The sequence below is a fragment of the Ischnura elegans genome, chromosome 10, assembly GCF_921293095.1.
Source record: "Ischnura elegans chromosome 10, ioIscEleg1.1, whole genome shotgun sequence".
Classification (NCBI taxonomy): domain Eukaryota; kingdom Metazoa; phylum Arthropoda; class Insecta; order Odonata; family Coenagrionidae; genus Ischnura; species Ischnura elegans.
In genome coordinates, this window is record NC_060255.1 from 48,769,542 (window position 1) to 48,783,103 (window position 13,562).

Below are 13,562 nucleotides of genomic sequence, written 5' to 3' on the forward strand. Positions count from 1 at the left end.
GAGTCCTCTTTCAACCAGCCAGAGTTTATTTTTCGAGATTACTGCTTCAAAATGCCACCACTTCCACCGTTCTTCTCTTTTATCAGTAATAAAAATTTAAAAGGGAAATTTTCTGTTTCTAAGCAAAATTCTCAATAAGAAATAGAAGTATCATTATTTAAATAATCCCTGTTTCCAGGCGCTTTACTTGCTAACCTTTTCAATTTCCCATATTATTCCTGAATATTGGGTTTCAATGTTGGCCTTCCCGTTTGGTTGCTGCGCAAACAACTCGTGTTCAATTTGATTTATCTAATGATTCAGTGAGGTTATGAAAGCGCCAAGCGCCATGAATTTTCGTGCATCAAGGTTTTATGCCGGGATTTGAACTCCGATCTTCCGATTGGTAGTCAGCTATGCCATCAGTTACGTCACCAAGCCCAATTGCATAGTTTTAAGGTGGATTTCTGGTTCTTTTCAAAATTTTCAGTACAAATCATGCAATCATATTTTCAGATGTTTCAAACCCATTCTCACCTCTCCCATCTTTCAGCCAGCCCTCGAGTTTATTTCTCGTGATCTCTGCTTCAAAATGCCTCCCACCCTCCACCGCTGTACTTCCTATGCCATCTTATTTTTTATCCCGGACCACTCCGTCCGACGCGAATATATCTCCGCAATCCCGTTTTCCGCGTTCGGTCGCGCGAGGTTATATGGGAAACTGGGTGCGGGGTGTGGGTATCGTTTTCGGATTCGTCCGGCGAAACGGAATCCAATTTGAGCAATCGCTCAGCTGTCGAACGGGTTCGATTGGAGCGATCTTTTTTCGTCCCGTGGTTTATTCCCTGCATTTCCATCCGCGGGAGAAGCCGGGTGCTCTACCGTATGCGGAATCATATGTTTTATCAGCGTCGTCGACATCATCTTGGTTTTGTCCAACCAGGTGCAACGGGGAAAAGGAAAGGCTCGTTTGATGCGTTAGCGTAAGCCATTTCGCACCATTGCGGGTGGCAGCGTACACAATAACTTGTTTTAATAAAAAGTCTTTTGAATGCTTTAAAATGGAAGCCATTTGAAAAAAAATGTAAGACATGAGAAGGCATATAAGGTCCAACATAGATACAGATTTCGGATCATCAATAGTGGCCCTATTTATTTATTAACCTCTCCAGTAGGATTTCTCGTAGCAAACACTGCGAGTGTCTAAGAAGTAATTATTATTACTTGAGTAAATTCGGTTTCACTGGATTGAACGCGGCCACTACTGATTCCGCCTTTTCTTTCAACATCCTCCCTCTAAACATGTACTAGTTCCTTCTGGAGATCGAATTTTTGTGGCGGGTAGTGTTGGCTATTGTGTTGTGTCTTTATTTTGATGAACTATACTTTTTTCAAAAAAGAACGCATTTATACTGTACTGCACTGTTTGAGAAGATCTATTCTAGGAATAGAACATTCGATCCAACATCCCAAATATTTTATCAATTTAAATTCTATCAATTTTTATTTTTATACACATTTATTACATCCTCCCAGCATTGGATTTTTCCGCAATGATTTCTATAGCTCCTGGCAGCGGTCTCAGGGTTTTATGTAACTTTATTCCCATTGCTGCCTCAGGAAGATCTTCAGCCCACGTCAGGATATTCTTTGCGGAGGCGTGGGAAGCAAATTGAGGAAGAAGCGTGATGGTCGATTTTGGAGTGGAGTTCGCCTTTCTTTCCTCGTTGAAAATGAAGATACTTGTCCATTATAGGAACCTGTGGCCTCGAAAGGTAATTAATGGAATGGAAAAACCCTATGAGAAAGACCTTTTGTTTTCTTCCACGAAAAACAACTCCCTCTCGATCATATATTTCTGGGAAAAATATAATCAAAGCTTCGATATCAGAGAGCATGACATCGAAAGAGGAAGAAGGAAATATTATCTCCTCGATGGAACATGAACTTTACGCTATTGGAAACTATTGAAAGTAATAAATACATGTGTAGTCTCGGAAATAAAAAAAATATTTAGCTGACAGTAATAGGTATATGTGCCTTTTATCATGATCGCTTTATGAGCGAGGTCGTCACAGGCATGACTTTTAGGAATTTTCTATTAAGTTTTAAGCGAGTAATTTTCGCAAAAAAACACAAAATGCGACCCTTGGAAAGGGATTTATGCGTCCTCTTAACATAATAACACGGCGTACACCCGTAAGTACTATCATCATGATGAGCCATGAAAGCTGTACTCTATAAATAAGTATTTAAGTTATTTTAGTAGCTGTAGTAGGTGATGAAGTGAATATAGTATGGTTGTACTGACCATCCAGTCAACACTGTGCGGAAAAGGAAGTCTACGGCAGCTTTTCTCATGATAGTGATTAATTTCCCGATCCTTTTATCGCTTCTTGCCACGTCAATCTCTTTAATGTCGACAGCTGGGTCGCAATTTTACGATCATCCGCCACATGTGTTCCATAGCCCATGTCCTGCGCCTGACGGAGGTGCCTTTTGTTTTCGTCGTGAAAAAACTTTTACGGTGGAACGCTGAAGGGCCAATGAATCCCTTCTGCTAGCGAAGGAAAAAAAGAGAAAAGTACACTCATGACAGTAGTCGCTTTCTGAAGGAAACTTTTCCTTTCGCTCTTTTTATGATTCATGCTTTTTTTGCCCTAAGGGTCGACCGTATCATTTCAATATACTTTTCGATCTCCGAGAGTCTTACTTCCTGGATACCTGGTCAACTCCATCTGTACTTAGTGTGCTCTTATTTTCACCATTGGATGCTCTGTTGCAGTACTGCAAGCGTAAGCCATATGTCTGGATTACTTGAGTTTTCATCCTTATTTTTCAATAAATTTATAGTTATTTATTTAACATTCATGATTAAAATTTCTAGCTTTCTTTTTACGATCTCTCTTACATATATGAGTTTCATTGATCCAATATTTTATTGCTAAAGGTCTAGTTAAATAAAATGGCTCATGCGGAAAATACCGGAAGTACTAAATTACGTTATGTTAACAGTTTCACTTAGAGCATTTATCTTGCTCTACTTTGGAATCGTACATTTACATAAATATTTTGACTTTAATGCATTATTTGACCATATTTCCCCATTTTCTCGTATCCACCTTTTATCTCTCATCGTCGCCCATTCCCCTAATATATCTCTCACGGTCTCGACTTCATGGCTCACTTCCCCCCCCCCCCCCCCCCGTAGTTCCTGGAAGTACCCCTTTGTAATATTGAAATTAGACCATAGGCTTTTGATGGATATTGCAATTAACTTTCATAAAACACTGAGTGTTGCGGTGGAAACTCCGGTTGGGTAAAGTGGAGTTTTTCTGTGTTAAATGCCCTTTGTGTCATTATTCTCAGAATAACACAATCAAAACGTAGGCGGTCCTCATCATGCATAATACGTTTTTATGTTACCACTGTTTATATAATAAACGTTTCTGAGTGGAAATAAAAACTTTTAAACTCAAAGTTAAGGAAACTCCTACAAGTGATAATTCTAGGAGCTGGTTTCTGTAGCGTAATGTAAGTCTTTTCATGATCCCTAAAAAAGAAATTTCTCTGAGATAAGTTAAAATTATGACATTTTGATGGCTGTTTTTTCATTTAAAACATCTATGTGTTTTGAAATCTGATGAACTTGAAAAACAGTAGCATGCAACACTTATAATCTAAATCCAAAATTAGAAGTTCACTCATAATCTTCAAATTTGTGACGTATGTGCACTATATCGTTCATTGCGAACAGTTTAGGTTATTCATTTAACTTTTTCGGATTTCCTGATAAGCTAGAGGTGAATATGGCTAGTTGAGAGTTAGGTACGCCATATTGATAGTATCAAAAGGACAATACATGATTTTGTAATTTATTCCAGTATTGTACTGGTTAAAATAAGTTTGCATGGAGCCGTAATATCTCTTTCCTTCATGCATCATTGCGTTAGTATTATCCAATTTGCTACAATTCTAAGCCCTCTCTCGCCCATGTCCTTCGTATATCCTTTAGAGGCTTTCCTGTCCTTGGCTGGCGAAAGTGAAAGATTCAGGGTCAAGACTTTATTCACAAGGGGGACTCCCTGCCGAAATATATGAAAAAGAAGGGAAATAAAACTAGAGAGAATACGTCCTTCCGGCTATATCTTGAATCACAATCTTTTTCCCACTTCGACAAATTCACTACCGTGACGTATCGTTATATCTACTCTATCTGTTTATGGCGCTAGGTCTGGTGAGCCCGTGGGGCATGGCCCTATCCTAGGAAGGAGAGTAACAACTACGCACTCGCGATTGATGAGGTGCGAATCTATAAATTTGATTTTCTTGGCATTCTGGAAAGCATTTTACGATTTCTCAGGATAGCTGAAGTCCGTGCTGTAAAATGAGGGGCATCGTTTGGTGAAGGGTTTAAAATCGTCTTCCACACGTGGTATAGTGATATAATACTATTATGGCTGAATTGGAAATTTCTTGCGCTCGCCAGTAGTTCTTGTTATGAATTTTCTTCCAAACTTTTTGCAAAATGTGTATACCCTAAATTATTATGATGATTGAGTTACTTTTAGACAAGTAATATTTCACGAAAAAATAAAAATTAAAACCTGGTCCATCATGAGTAATGCTTCTCAAACCAATTAATCCTAATTAATAATAATCATCAATGACAATTACAATTTCGTTTCACGGTAGCTGCATCTACATTATAGTGGAGTATTCGAGTTCCCGTAACTCTTTCCAAGCTGTTTCCCATCTTACTTTAGAAACTAAAACTGGTGCACCTATGACGTCCCTCTTTTAGAAGAACCTGGTACTTTGTTTTTAGTTTGCGCACTTTCCTCTTACGCATCTTTTTTGAAATTTTATAGAAGTGCGGCAGCCTCGTCTAAAAGCCTCTAGCCGCCATTTTAAGGGTCTCAAATCCCAAATGAAAGCTTCTGGCACTACAGAAAATTCTCAAGTGCCCTGAGTGCAAGGCAGTCCAGAGAAATGAACTGGTCCCCTTCTTACATGAACATGGTGAAATTAACAAGCTGTTGGTTGAGTTTCGGTTGATATATAACTATTAATCCACACCTATCTTTAACTTGAAACAGTGAGTGATTGAAATATGTACATTTTTACTATTGTGCGCATTTACTTTTGCCTTGCCTTATACTTTTTCCGATTTCCCGACATGGCATTAAATGGCTGGTGAGTTTGACTTGCCAAAGTGATCGAAAAAGACTTCTGTTTTCACGTTTCGCTAAAGCTAAAATTTAAAATTCTGCTGTACCTTTATGGGATGGATTCGTAATGATAATCTTATGAAAATGTTTTATAATTCTCGTTATTCCGTGTTTGAGAAACATACACGTTCTTTAGATATCGTGTATCTACCCAAGATTCATAATTGAAATTTTACTATAATTTGAAATACTCTTTTGTACCATCTATCATCAAGATGTCAATTCATCAACATTTTTCTATTTAGTTTTGAAAGTATGGATAAGATTAATAATGAAACCAAATCCTTGAATTTTCGATTTTCGTGTTGGGAAGATTTTGTGGTTGGTATCCTTTGCGTTTAGTTAAGAACTCATTCTTTCCATTGAATTATTTTCATGGATGTTTAAAAGGCCCGTAGTTATTAATGATGCGGTGGATCACATACGCTTGGATTACTTTCTTCAGTGGATCGAAAGCTTATTGAGGGTGAATAACGGTTAGACAAAACTTTCTCTTCCTTTCTTTCCATGAAAATTAAGTTAAGCGGTAATCCTCATTAGTCTTTAACTGCCAAGAGTGGGCCAAAATCTCTTCTGAATAAATAGTTACACCTTTTCGTTTCTGATCTCTGTGTGCGTAATTACGTTTAAACTTATCCGGAAGGGTTGTAAAATGTTTCCCTGAGTGAGATTACTGTAACCCATGCCGAGATGCGGAAATCAACTCCATCGCTACCGGAATATTTTCTCGTCTGAAGTTATAATTACCAAAATGCCGATTCAGTAGTCCGCGATTAGAATTCAAGGTAAGCTCAGTTATTCTGTGGATGAGATGCAATCTAAATTGGAAATTTTGTCTTTCAATCCCTTGGTTTAAAAAAGTAAGTCAAAATCTACGGCTATCATGAATTTGTCAGAGGTAGATATTAGATTGTGCTTATTCAAGTGAGAGATTACTGGGATGATTAAATTTTGCAGGAAAGGTACTGCAAGAGAAGTTTTATGCAATTTGCCGGTTTAATTTACTTTGCGAAGTTGAAAAAGTTAACAAAACCCATTATGGATGGAAATTACATCAACGTTCTTTTGCAGTGTAATAGTCTACGTTCCAACTTTGGTTTTAATTGCACCATCATTGCATTGCAAGATTACATTATCATCTATTATGAAAAAAATATGACATTATTCTGATTTTTCTCAGCAATTTCTATTAATATGGCTTTACAAAAGTCTTTATTTCATTGAACTTTTTTGTTCTTATGGTCGCACAGTGCTAAAGGAGCTTATTTAAATGAAAGCGATTATGCTTCATGAAAGCTTAATGAAAGCGATTTTTTTCTGGTGGTTCAATAACTATAGTTTTTTCTTCATCACAAGAGTGAAAAATAACAACATCCCCTTTCTTCCTTTGTTTTGTCCCAAGGCTGTCTTTGTTAGCGCAAAGCTTAGATTTTGCGATGGAAACCTGGCTATATACTGCAATGATACACCCAAAATTCTTTTTTGCCCAGTTTCCCTGGGCATCTGATGGATTTTATCTCAAAATTTCAAGCCCGTGCAGGCATTGAAGCATTGCGTAAGTTGTCACTTAATGGCTGCGCCGAAGGCGCGAATGTTCAAACTGTACCGGTGAACTATCCTCCGTCGCTATATATCTGCACGTTTTCATGTAACCTCGTTGCCACTGCTTGGTTCTTTTTTGTTTGGGAAAGCCCTTTGTTCAGTGAGCTACATAATAATGCATGCCTTAGATTTATTTGAGCTCGGGTGCATTAGAGGCGCTTTGAAAATACTCCTAATTTTAAAGATTTCATGTAAATCATGAATTTTTGCGTATAATGCTATAAAAATAAAGACTTAATTTGGCAAAATAACATTTGTGCTCATCCCATCCAAACCTTCTGTTTCCTCCTTCTGTTATAGACGTTTTCTCTTCTCACCCACCATTTTTAATACTTCATCTTTCTCTCCCTCTGACAACTTGTAGTGTACTACCATTACGTCTTTAGGTATTATACACACTAAGCTCGCCACTGCGAAAAAAACGTATCTTTTGAATATGAAGACGATATCATCATCACTGGTCAACAATCCTAGGATTGGTTTGACGCAGCTCTCCACTCAGTTCTCCTATCAGCTAATCTTTTCACTCCTACGTATTTCTTCTCTTTCACATCTCCCTTTACTTGTTCCATATATTTTGTTCGGGGTCTTCCTTTTCCATTCTTGCCTTCCACTTGTCCTTCGACGATTGTCTTCATCAGGCCATCATGTCTCATGAAGACGATAATTCTTGAAAATAATATGAAAAAAATACCCACAAAGATGAGGAGATGTTGCTTAACCTTTCAAAAGTTAAGTAGAGAATGGGATGATCACGTATTTTTTTGCTAAGTATAAGTTTTGGAGATATGTAATAGAATCCAGGACTTTATAAGAAATCAGAAGTTTTTTCCTCACAGATGTACCATTATTGTGATCAGCATTTTTCTTTCATTTTTCCCCATCGTAGCGGTGAAACTCCTGGACTGCCTTGCGGAATGATTCGACAGCGGGATATTTCTCGGCATGAGCGCCGAGGATCTTAAAACTCCCTTTTACACCTTCCAAAGTAATCCGGCCTCATTTCTTATTTGCCGCAGAGCCTCTCTCCTCTTCCACGGTTTCACGTGCGGCCGATCATCCGCCAATAGGTCCCGCACCTTTTGCCAACGACATCCCTCGCATCGGGCGCGGCCGCCTTTAACCCACCTCGTGGGGATGTGAAAACGGGATGATATTGTCGACTATTACGGCCCTTAAGCTCTCTCAGTTCAGGCCGCCGCAGCGTTTATTTCCCAGAGACCCGCTTTCTTACGGGTCCGTATAAATTCCCGTCGGAAGCTCAGTGGACCGGGGGATAACATCAAAGTTTTTGCCCGATTTTTAGTACTTATGCCTTTTGGGGGATATTATGGAGGTATTTTCGTAACTGAGGGTTTCGAAACAAATTCGCCTAATATAATTGGGAAAAGTACTTCCATCATGGACGTTATCCATAGAGATTAATATTTAAATAATGATGGAGATAATGTGTGTTATTGAATCCTGACCTAATTAACGTTTCTCGCAGCAATTTGAATTGAAATTAGCGCCATTTTCATTTAACTAGGGTGATATGTCAATTATGGTAGTAATGTAAATGTAACTGAAAAAATAGACGAGCGATCTATGAATTTATAATTATCATTATAGCTCATTTGAAAAAACGGACTTTATTTCCAATATTGTCAAAACGGCTCATGTATTCTAAATTAAATCCATTCGTATGCATAGATAATTGTCACCTTGACAGTCAGTATAAAAATTCGGATTTAAAATTTATTCTATACTACGTGCACAAGTATTACCGGAGAGTATAGTTACATTTTTTGTATGGGCGTCAATCGATGGGGGACATGTAGATGAGCATAGTCTGAAATCTTCATGTAAATGCTGTGTACCTCGGTTCTCGAACCAACGTCCCTAACAGATATAATTGAATGTTTCAGTAAAAGAGTCTTTCTCACCTCTTTTGCCGTAATCTTCGTGCTTTGTATAAATAAAAGTTTTAAAAATTATGGAAAATTCGTCTGGAGAAAAATCAGGAAACAATATTTTGTGACTTAAGAGCGAATAATATATTTTTATTGATGGTGTTATTATCATAAAATTCTTTCCTCTCTACTGAAGATGCAATGATACATTGAAAAAGATTTCATTTGAAATAATAATGAGACAGGATAATTTTAAAGTCCATATTTAAGAAACTAATAACCTGTTGTTTTCCTCGTGAATGCTTGCGTGGGTTGTTACTCTGGAGTTTTGAATTTTTAAATGTCATTTTAAATAAAACATTTTTTGGGTGTATGCTTGGATTTAACAGAAATATTACTGGCAATCAAAATACATTTTTATCATAATTTTTGTATGATTATTTGAAGGAACGAGAAGACCAACACTACCACGTTTTTAGGGGGGGTTTACGTGGTTTGCAAACGCCCCAATTACGATACATCTCTTTAGCACGAGCAAGAAATTGGTGGACCAAAATGTGGCACTATCTCCTGGTCCTGAAGCCATGCCGAGTCAGTTCTGATACCTTTTTCACGTCCCCAAATCCCATGTATATATATTTGTCGTCGCTATGGGGATGATCCACCGTTTTACAGCAACGATCGCTTGCGTGCTTATGCGGAACAGATCCACGTCATGGGATCGAGCTTATCTCCGCCAAGCGGGGATGGTTCAAAGATATGCGCTATTTATTCCGTCGAACTTGTCGTGCCATTCGTTGAATATTTGAAAATTATGCGCTCGCAGGAAATTTTCCGAGGAATGCGCTGTTTCCCGGCGGAGAGGTGAATTGTTGGGTGCATGGGAATGTAATGGAGTTATTTCCGAGGATGGGACTGGATCAGAGGCTAGGCTCATATGATATTCGTGTCGAAATAAAGGGAGCTCCGCACCTCAGATTTACATTTTACGACTGCGTGGGGAATCCGCAGTGTTTCATTTCAAACTTATCGTATCCGAGAATTCAGCTGTCGTTGCAGTGATCCGTAGTTTCACAAATCGGTGTCGTTTTATACATCGCTGGAGACGTTTTCATTGCCATAATATCAGTATCATGTACATTACGATTCGGTATTGTAGCTACCATTTATAACTTAAAAATACTTGATACGCCTTGTTTTCGGGGAAGCATAAGTAGCCAGAATATGTTTTTATTCTGTCACTATTGATACCTGTTTTATTTTAAACATTCCTGCCAGTAATGCCAAATGTTATGTGTGCCTCAAATGCACGGATATGTTTTTGTATTTTTAACACAGAGCTTTGAATTTATGCCGATCAAATATAATTATCATGAATAACAGCATCTTTAATTAAGACTGCCAAAAATTAACTTCTGCAAGTAATTATTCCTTTTTATATTACTCCAAAACGCTGAATATACTAACCCCCTGTTATAAGGCGGAATATGGGGTTTGATAGAAGTCTGTGTAAACAGTTTATTGTACTTTGGTGATAAATGTATCAGACCAGAGAGTGATACCTTCACTGAATTTGTTCTGAAGTCTACATTGATAGGTAATAGTTCTACTTACAGTTTTGAGTTGAACGATTTTGATGTATCGTTTGTCAAAAATATGAAGCATTTCGGAATCTTTATTCTACCTACCCAATAGATCCTTGGCATCACAAAGCTGATTATCTTTGCTTAGGAGGCTCCCTCAAATTTCAATTGAAGTCATGTGTGTGTAATTCGATGAAATACCATATTAAGTATCTCTTTCTTTCGCTTTTGAAGTTATTATTCTTTACTTTCCTACCTTAGCTTGGCGCTCAGTCGATTCTTCATAAATTCATAAGCTCAGTATAGTTTCTTGTTTCTTCCATGATGACTGCGCGTGGTCCACTATGTAGCTTCTTGCGATCCATTATATAGTTTTGGCCTAACTTACCCAGAGAATGCTCTTTGAAGGCAACTGCAGTAGCTTCCTCAATAAGGCAGGACTCCAATTAGAAGCGGATTTCTCCCGAACTTTGGAGAACCTTGTTTACTTCCGTCTTTTGCTAGTATAGGGTCCATTGTGCCGGTGTTCGGGCGACGAAGTTTCTGTCGAACCAAGTCACCTCTGTTTGTATTCCTTGTGGGTAAATTTGGTGGGTGGGGGGGAGTTGGTTGTCGATAAACTAGCATTAGATCTTCAGGCCCTATTCCAGAATATTCATAACACTGTCTTGGCCTTGAGTGCTTTCGGAAAATTTATCGCCATTTTCTTTGTCCGGTTCCGTATTAGATAAGACTAGTCTCGTTTTTATGTTGCCTGACGGTGGATTCAGCCAAGATGTCTGTCTTTTCCCTCCCCAGGGATCTTATGATAGAAAATTGGAAACTTTTTGCTCTCAGGCCGGGATTTGTTAACAAATTAGTTCTTTTATTCTCTTGACCGCAAAATATTAAATTTTAAATTATTTATATAGAATTGTTCTATTAAAATGTATATTTATTTCTCGCCAATAAAATTAGATAATCGTCGTTGTAATTTCGATGTAATGCAATAATTGATGAGTGCATTTTATTCGATGTCACATCCCGCTATCCAGAAATCCATGTGATGTGCGGATGTCACCATAAGGTGCGGCGTATGCCATAGATTTTCATCGCGCCGCATGGTACACATAGTTACTTTATAGCTTGGCGTAATGCCCCGCCATTTTTGAGTGGTGTAATGTAAAGTGTGCTTAGAGTCTAGACAAAGGATAGGAATTGCGAAAAGATGTATTTCGTGGCCTATATACGTCTAAAATCGGTGATGTTTTTATTCTTACGAATAAAATTCCTACGGATTCTGGAACAAACTGTAACAGCAGATGGATCTCTAGTCATTCTTCGCAGTCACTGCATGGCTGAGTACATTCGTGACCATTTTTGACTGATTCTGGGCTCGCCCATGGGGATGGGAAGGTATGACTCTCCGACTGTATGCAATTTTTTTTATTGAGTTTGAATGGAGGCTATCGTTCCGTCTTTCAAGAAATATTTGAGAGGAAAACTTCGGCTCCAATGCGACCGAAGTCTAGAAATTCTTCTAAAATAGGAGACTGCCTGTCGTTCTTCTGCGTCATTTTAGAGAGAAGAGAATTCTTACTTGTTGAAGTATTCCAAAAATAAAATTTCTCCTTCTCGCTCTTATTTTTCTTTTGTATAATAAACTGAAAATAATTTGTAAATAATGATTAAAACTAGAGGCAAAAGTTTAGGGTCCAATATTTATCTACTCTATTTCTTTGGAATGGTAATTTCGGTCGACTAATAGACTCATTATCTATTAAATCTATTAAAATAATTATTTAAAGAAGTGTTAATTATTATTTTTTCCTTTTTGACGTACAATGTCAAGCTGCTTTGCAGGAAAGGCTAAGCTTTTATTTAACTAATTTTTGGTCACATAAATAAATAATCAATCAATTTTATTTTTATTTTTCAAACTAAATTTTAATGGCGTATATATTCTATTTAGTGACAAATTGAAAAGCCTTTTTTCAGAGCAAGATCATGTTTTTCAAAGGAAATTCCTGATCAAGTACAAAATAGGCTTTTTTAAGTAGGTGTACATTGCGAGTGCTTTACTAACTCTGAAGAATGAATCACGCGATGAAGATCAAGATAAAAAAATACGAAACGTTTATGATGACTATAGCTGTAACATAAACTTTCCCCTCCAACTATCAGTTATGCTAATGTGTTAAATTCACCGTGTTATTACTTTGTGTATTTTAAACGTATCGTCCTTTCACCATATAGTTGTATTTTTGGTGCTTATACCTAATAGTGAACAACTTGCTTGGTTTGATTATTATTTAAAAGCAAAGGATATAGAAATTAGTAGTTCAGTGTCTATACAGTTGAAAATTCCCCTTCTCCCTTCTATCTTTGTGTTGCCTTGGTCGGTAATATGCACGCATAGATAAAGCATAACATATTGTTGTATTGTTTGAGTGTTGAGTTTTTTTGGCACCCTCAAGGATGAGCATAATTTGGTATTGTAATATTAAGTTATTTATTCCTCTCGCATCGTATTATCTCCTCTTATTATTTAGTTACCACATTATCCTGCAAGCGAGCGTGAATTTGTGAATTGTGGCCAATTATTAAGGCGGAATTAGAAATTAATCCGTCCTTAGCCTATCCTAAAATTTATGATGAGGGTCAATGAAGTTGAGAGAATGAGTGTTGGGAAAGGTAAGTAGAAGTTGCATAAATTGGAGTCCATAATGTTACCTGTTACTCCTATTTTATTTCCTCGGCTCGATTTCTGGGCGCTCTCCCTCACCCTATACCTGATCCTTCGTACTACAGTCACGTCGCTGCAGTATTACGAGGAATTTTCGCCAAGGGCTCTTTATGAGGACCAAGACAATCAAGGAATATCATTGGTGCAATGGGAGAGTTGGATGTTTCTGAATTGAATCCAAAGCTAATACTTTATTTATTTTGGCAATTTTAATGCGTAGTGTGTGTAAAAATTTGCTTGCGGGTTTTCATCGTGCTTATGCTATGAGAAACGTGTTTCATTCTAGATTTATAGATACGCCAAATCAAACGGATAAATTTGATAAAGTCAAAAAATAATTTTTGGGATTTTGGAGAATTCGGGGATTCAGTAGGTACAAAATGGTGCTCCTTAAATGTTATACCTACAACTGTTATCTATTTGGCCCTAGACACCTGCCATTTAAAAAAATAGGATAAGTAGGTACAAAAATAATTATGAACGCGAAAATAAATGAATGTACCTGCATGGAAAGCGAGAATATAAATATGTCACTGGTCTAATCTTGTTG

At 37.5% G+C, this 13,562-nt stretch overlaps 1 protein-coding gene across 1 annotated transcript in view; it reads left to right on the forward strand.

The window, feature by feature from the left end:
- LOC124166899 (furin-like protease 2) overlaps nt 1-13,562 on the forward strand; it is a 673,945-nt gene that overhangs the window by 392,304 nt on the left and 268,079 nt on the right. The window lies entirely within an intron of this gene.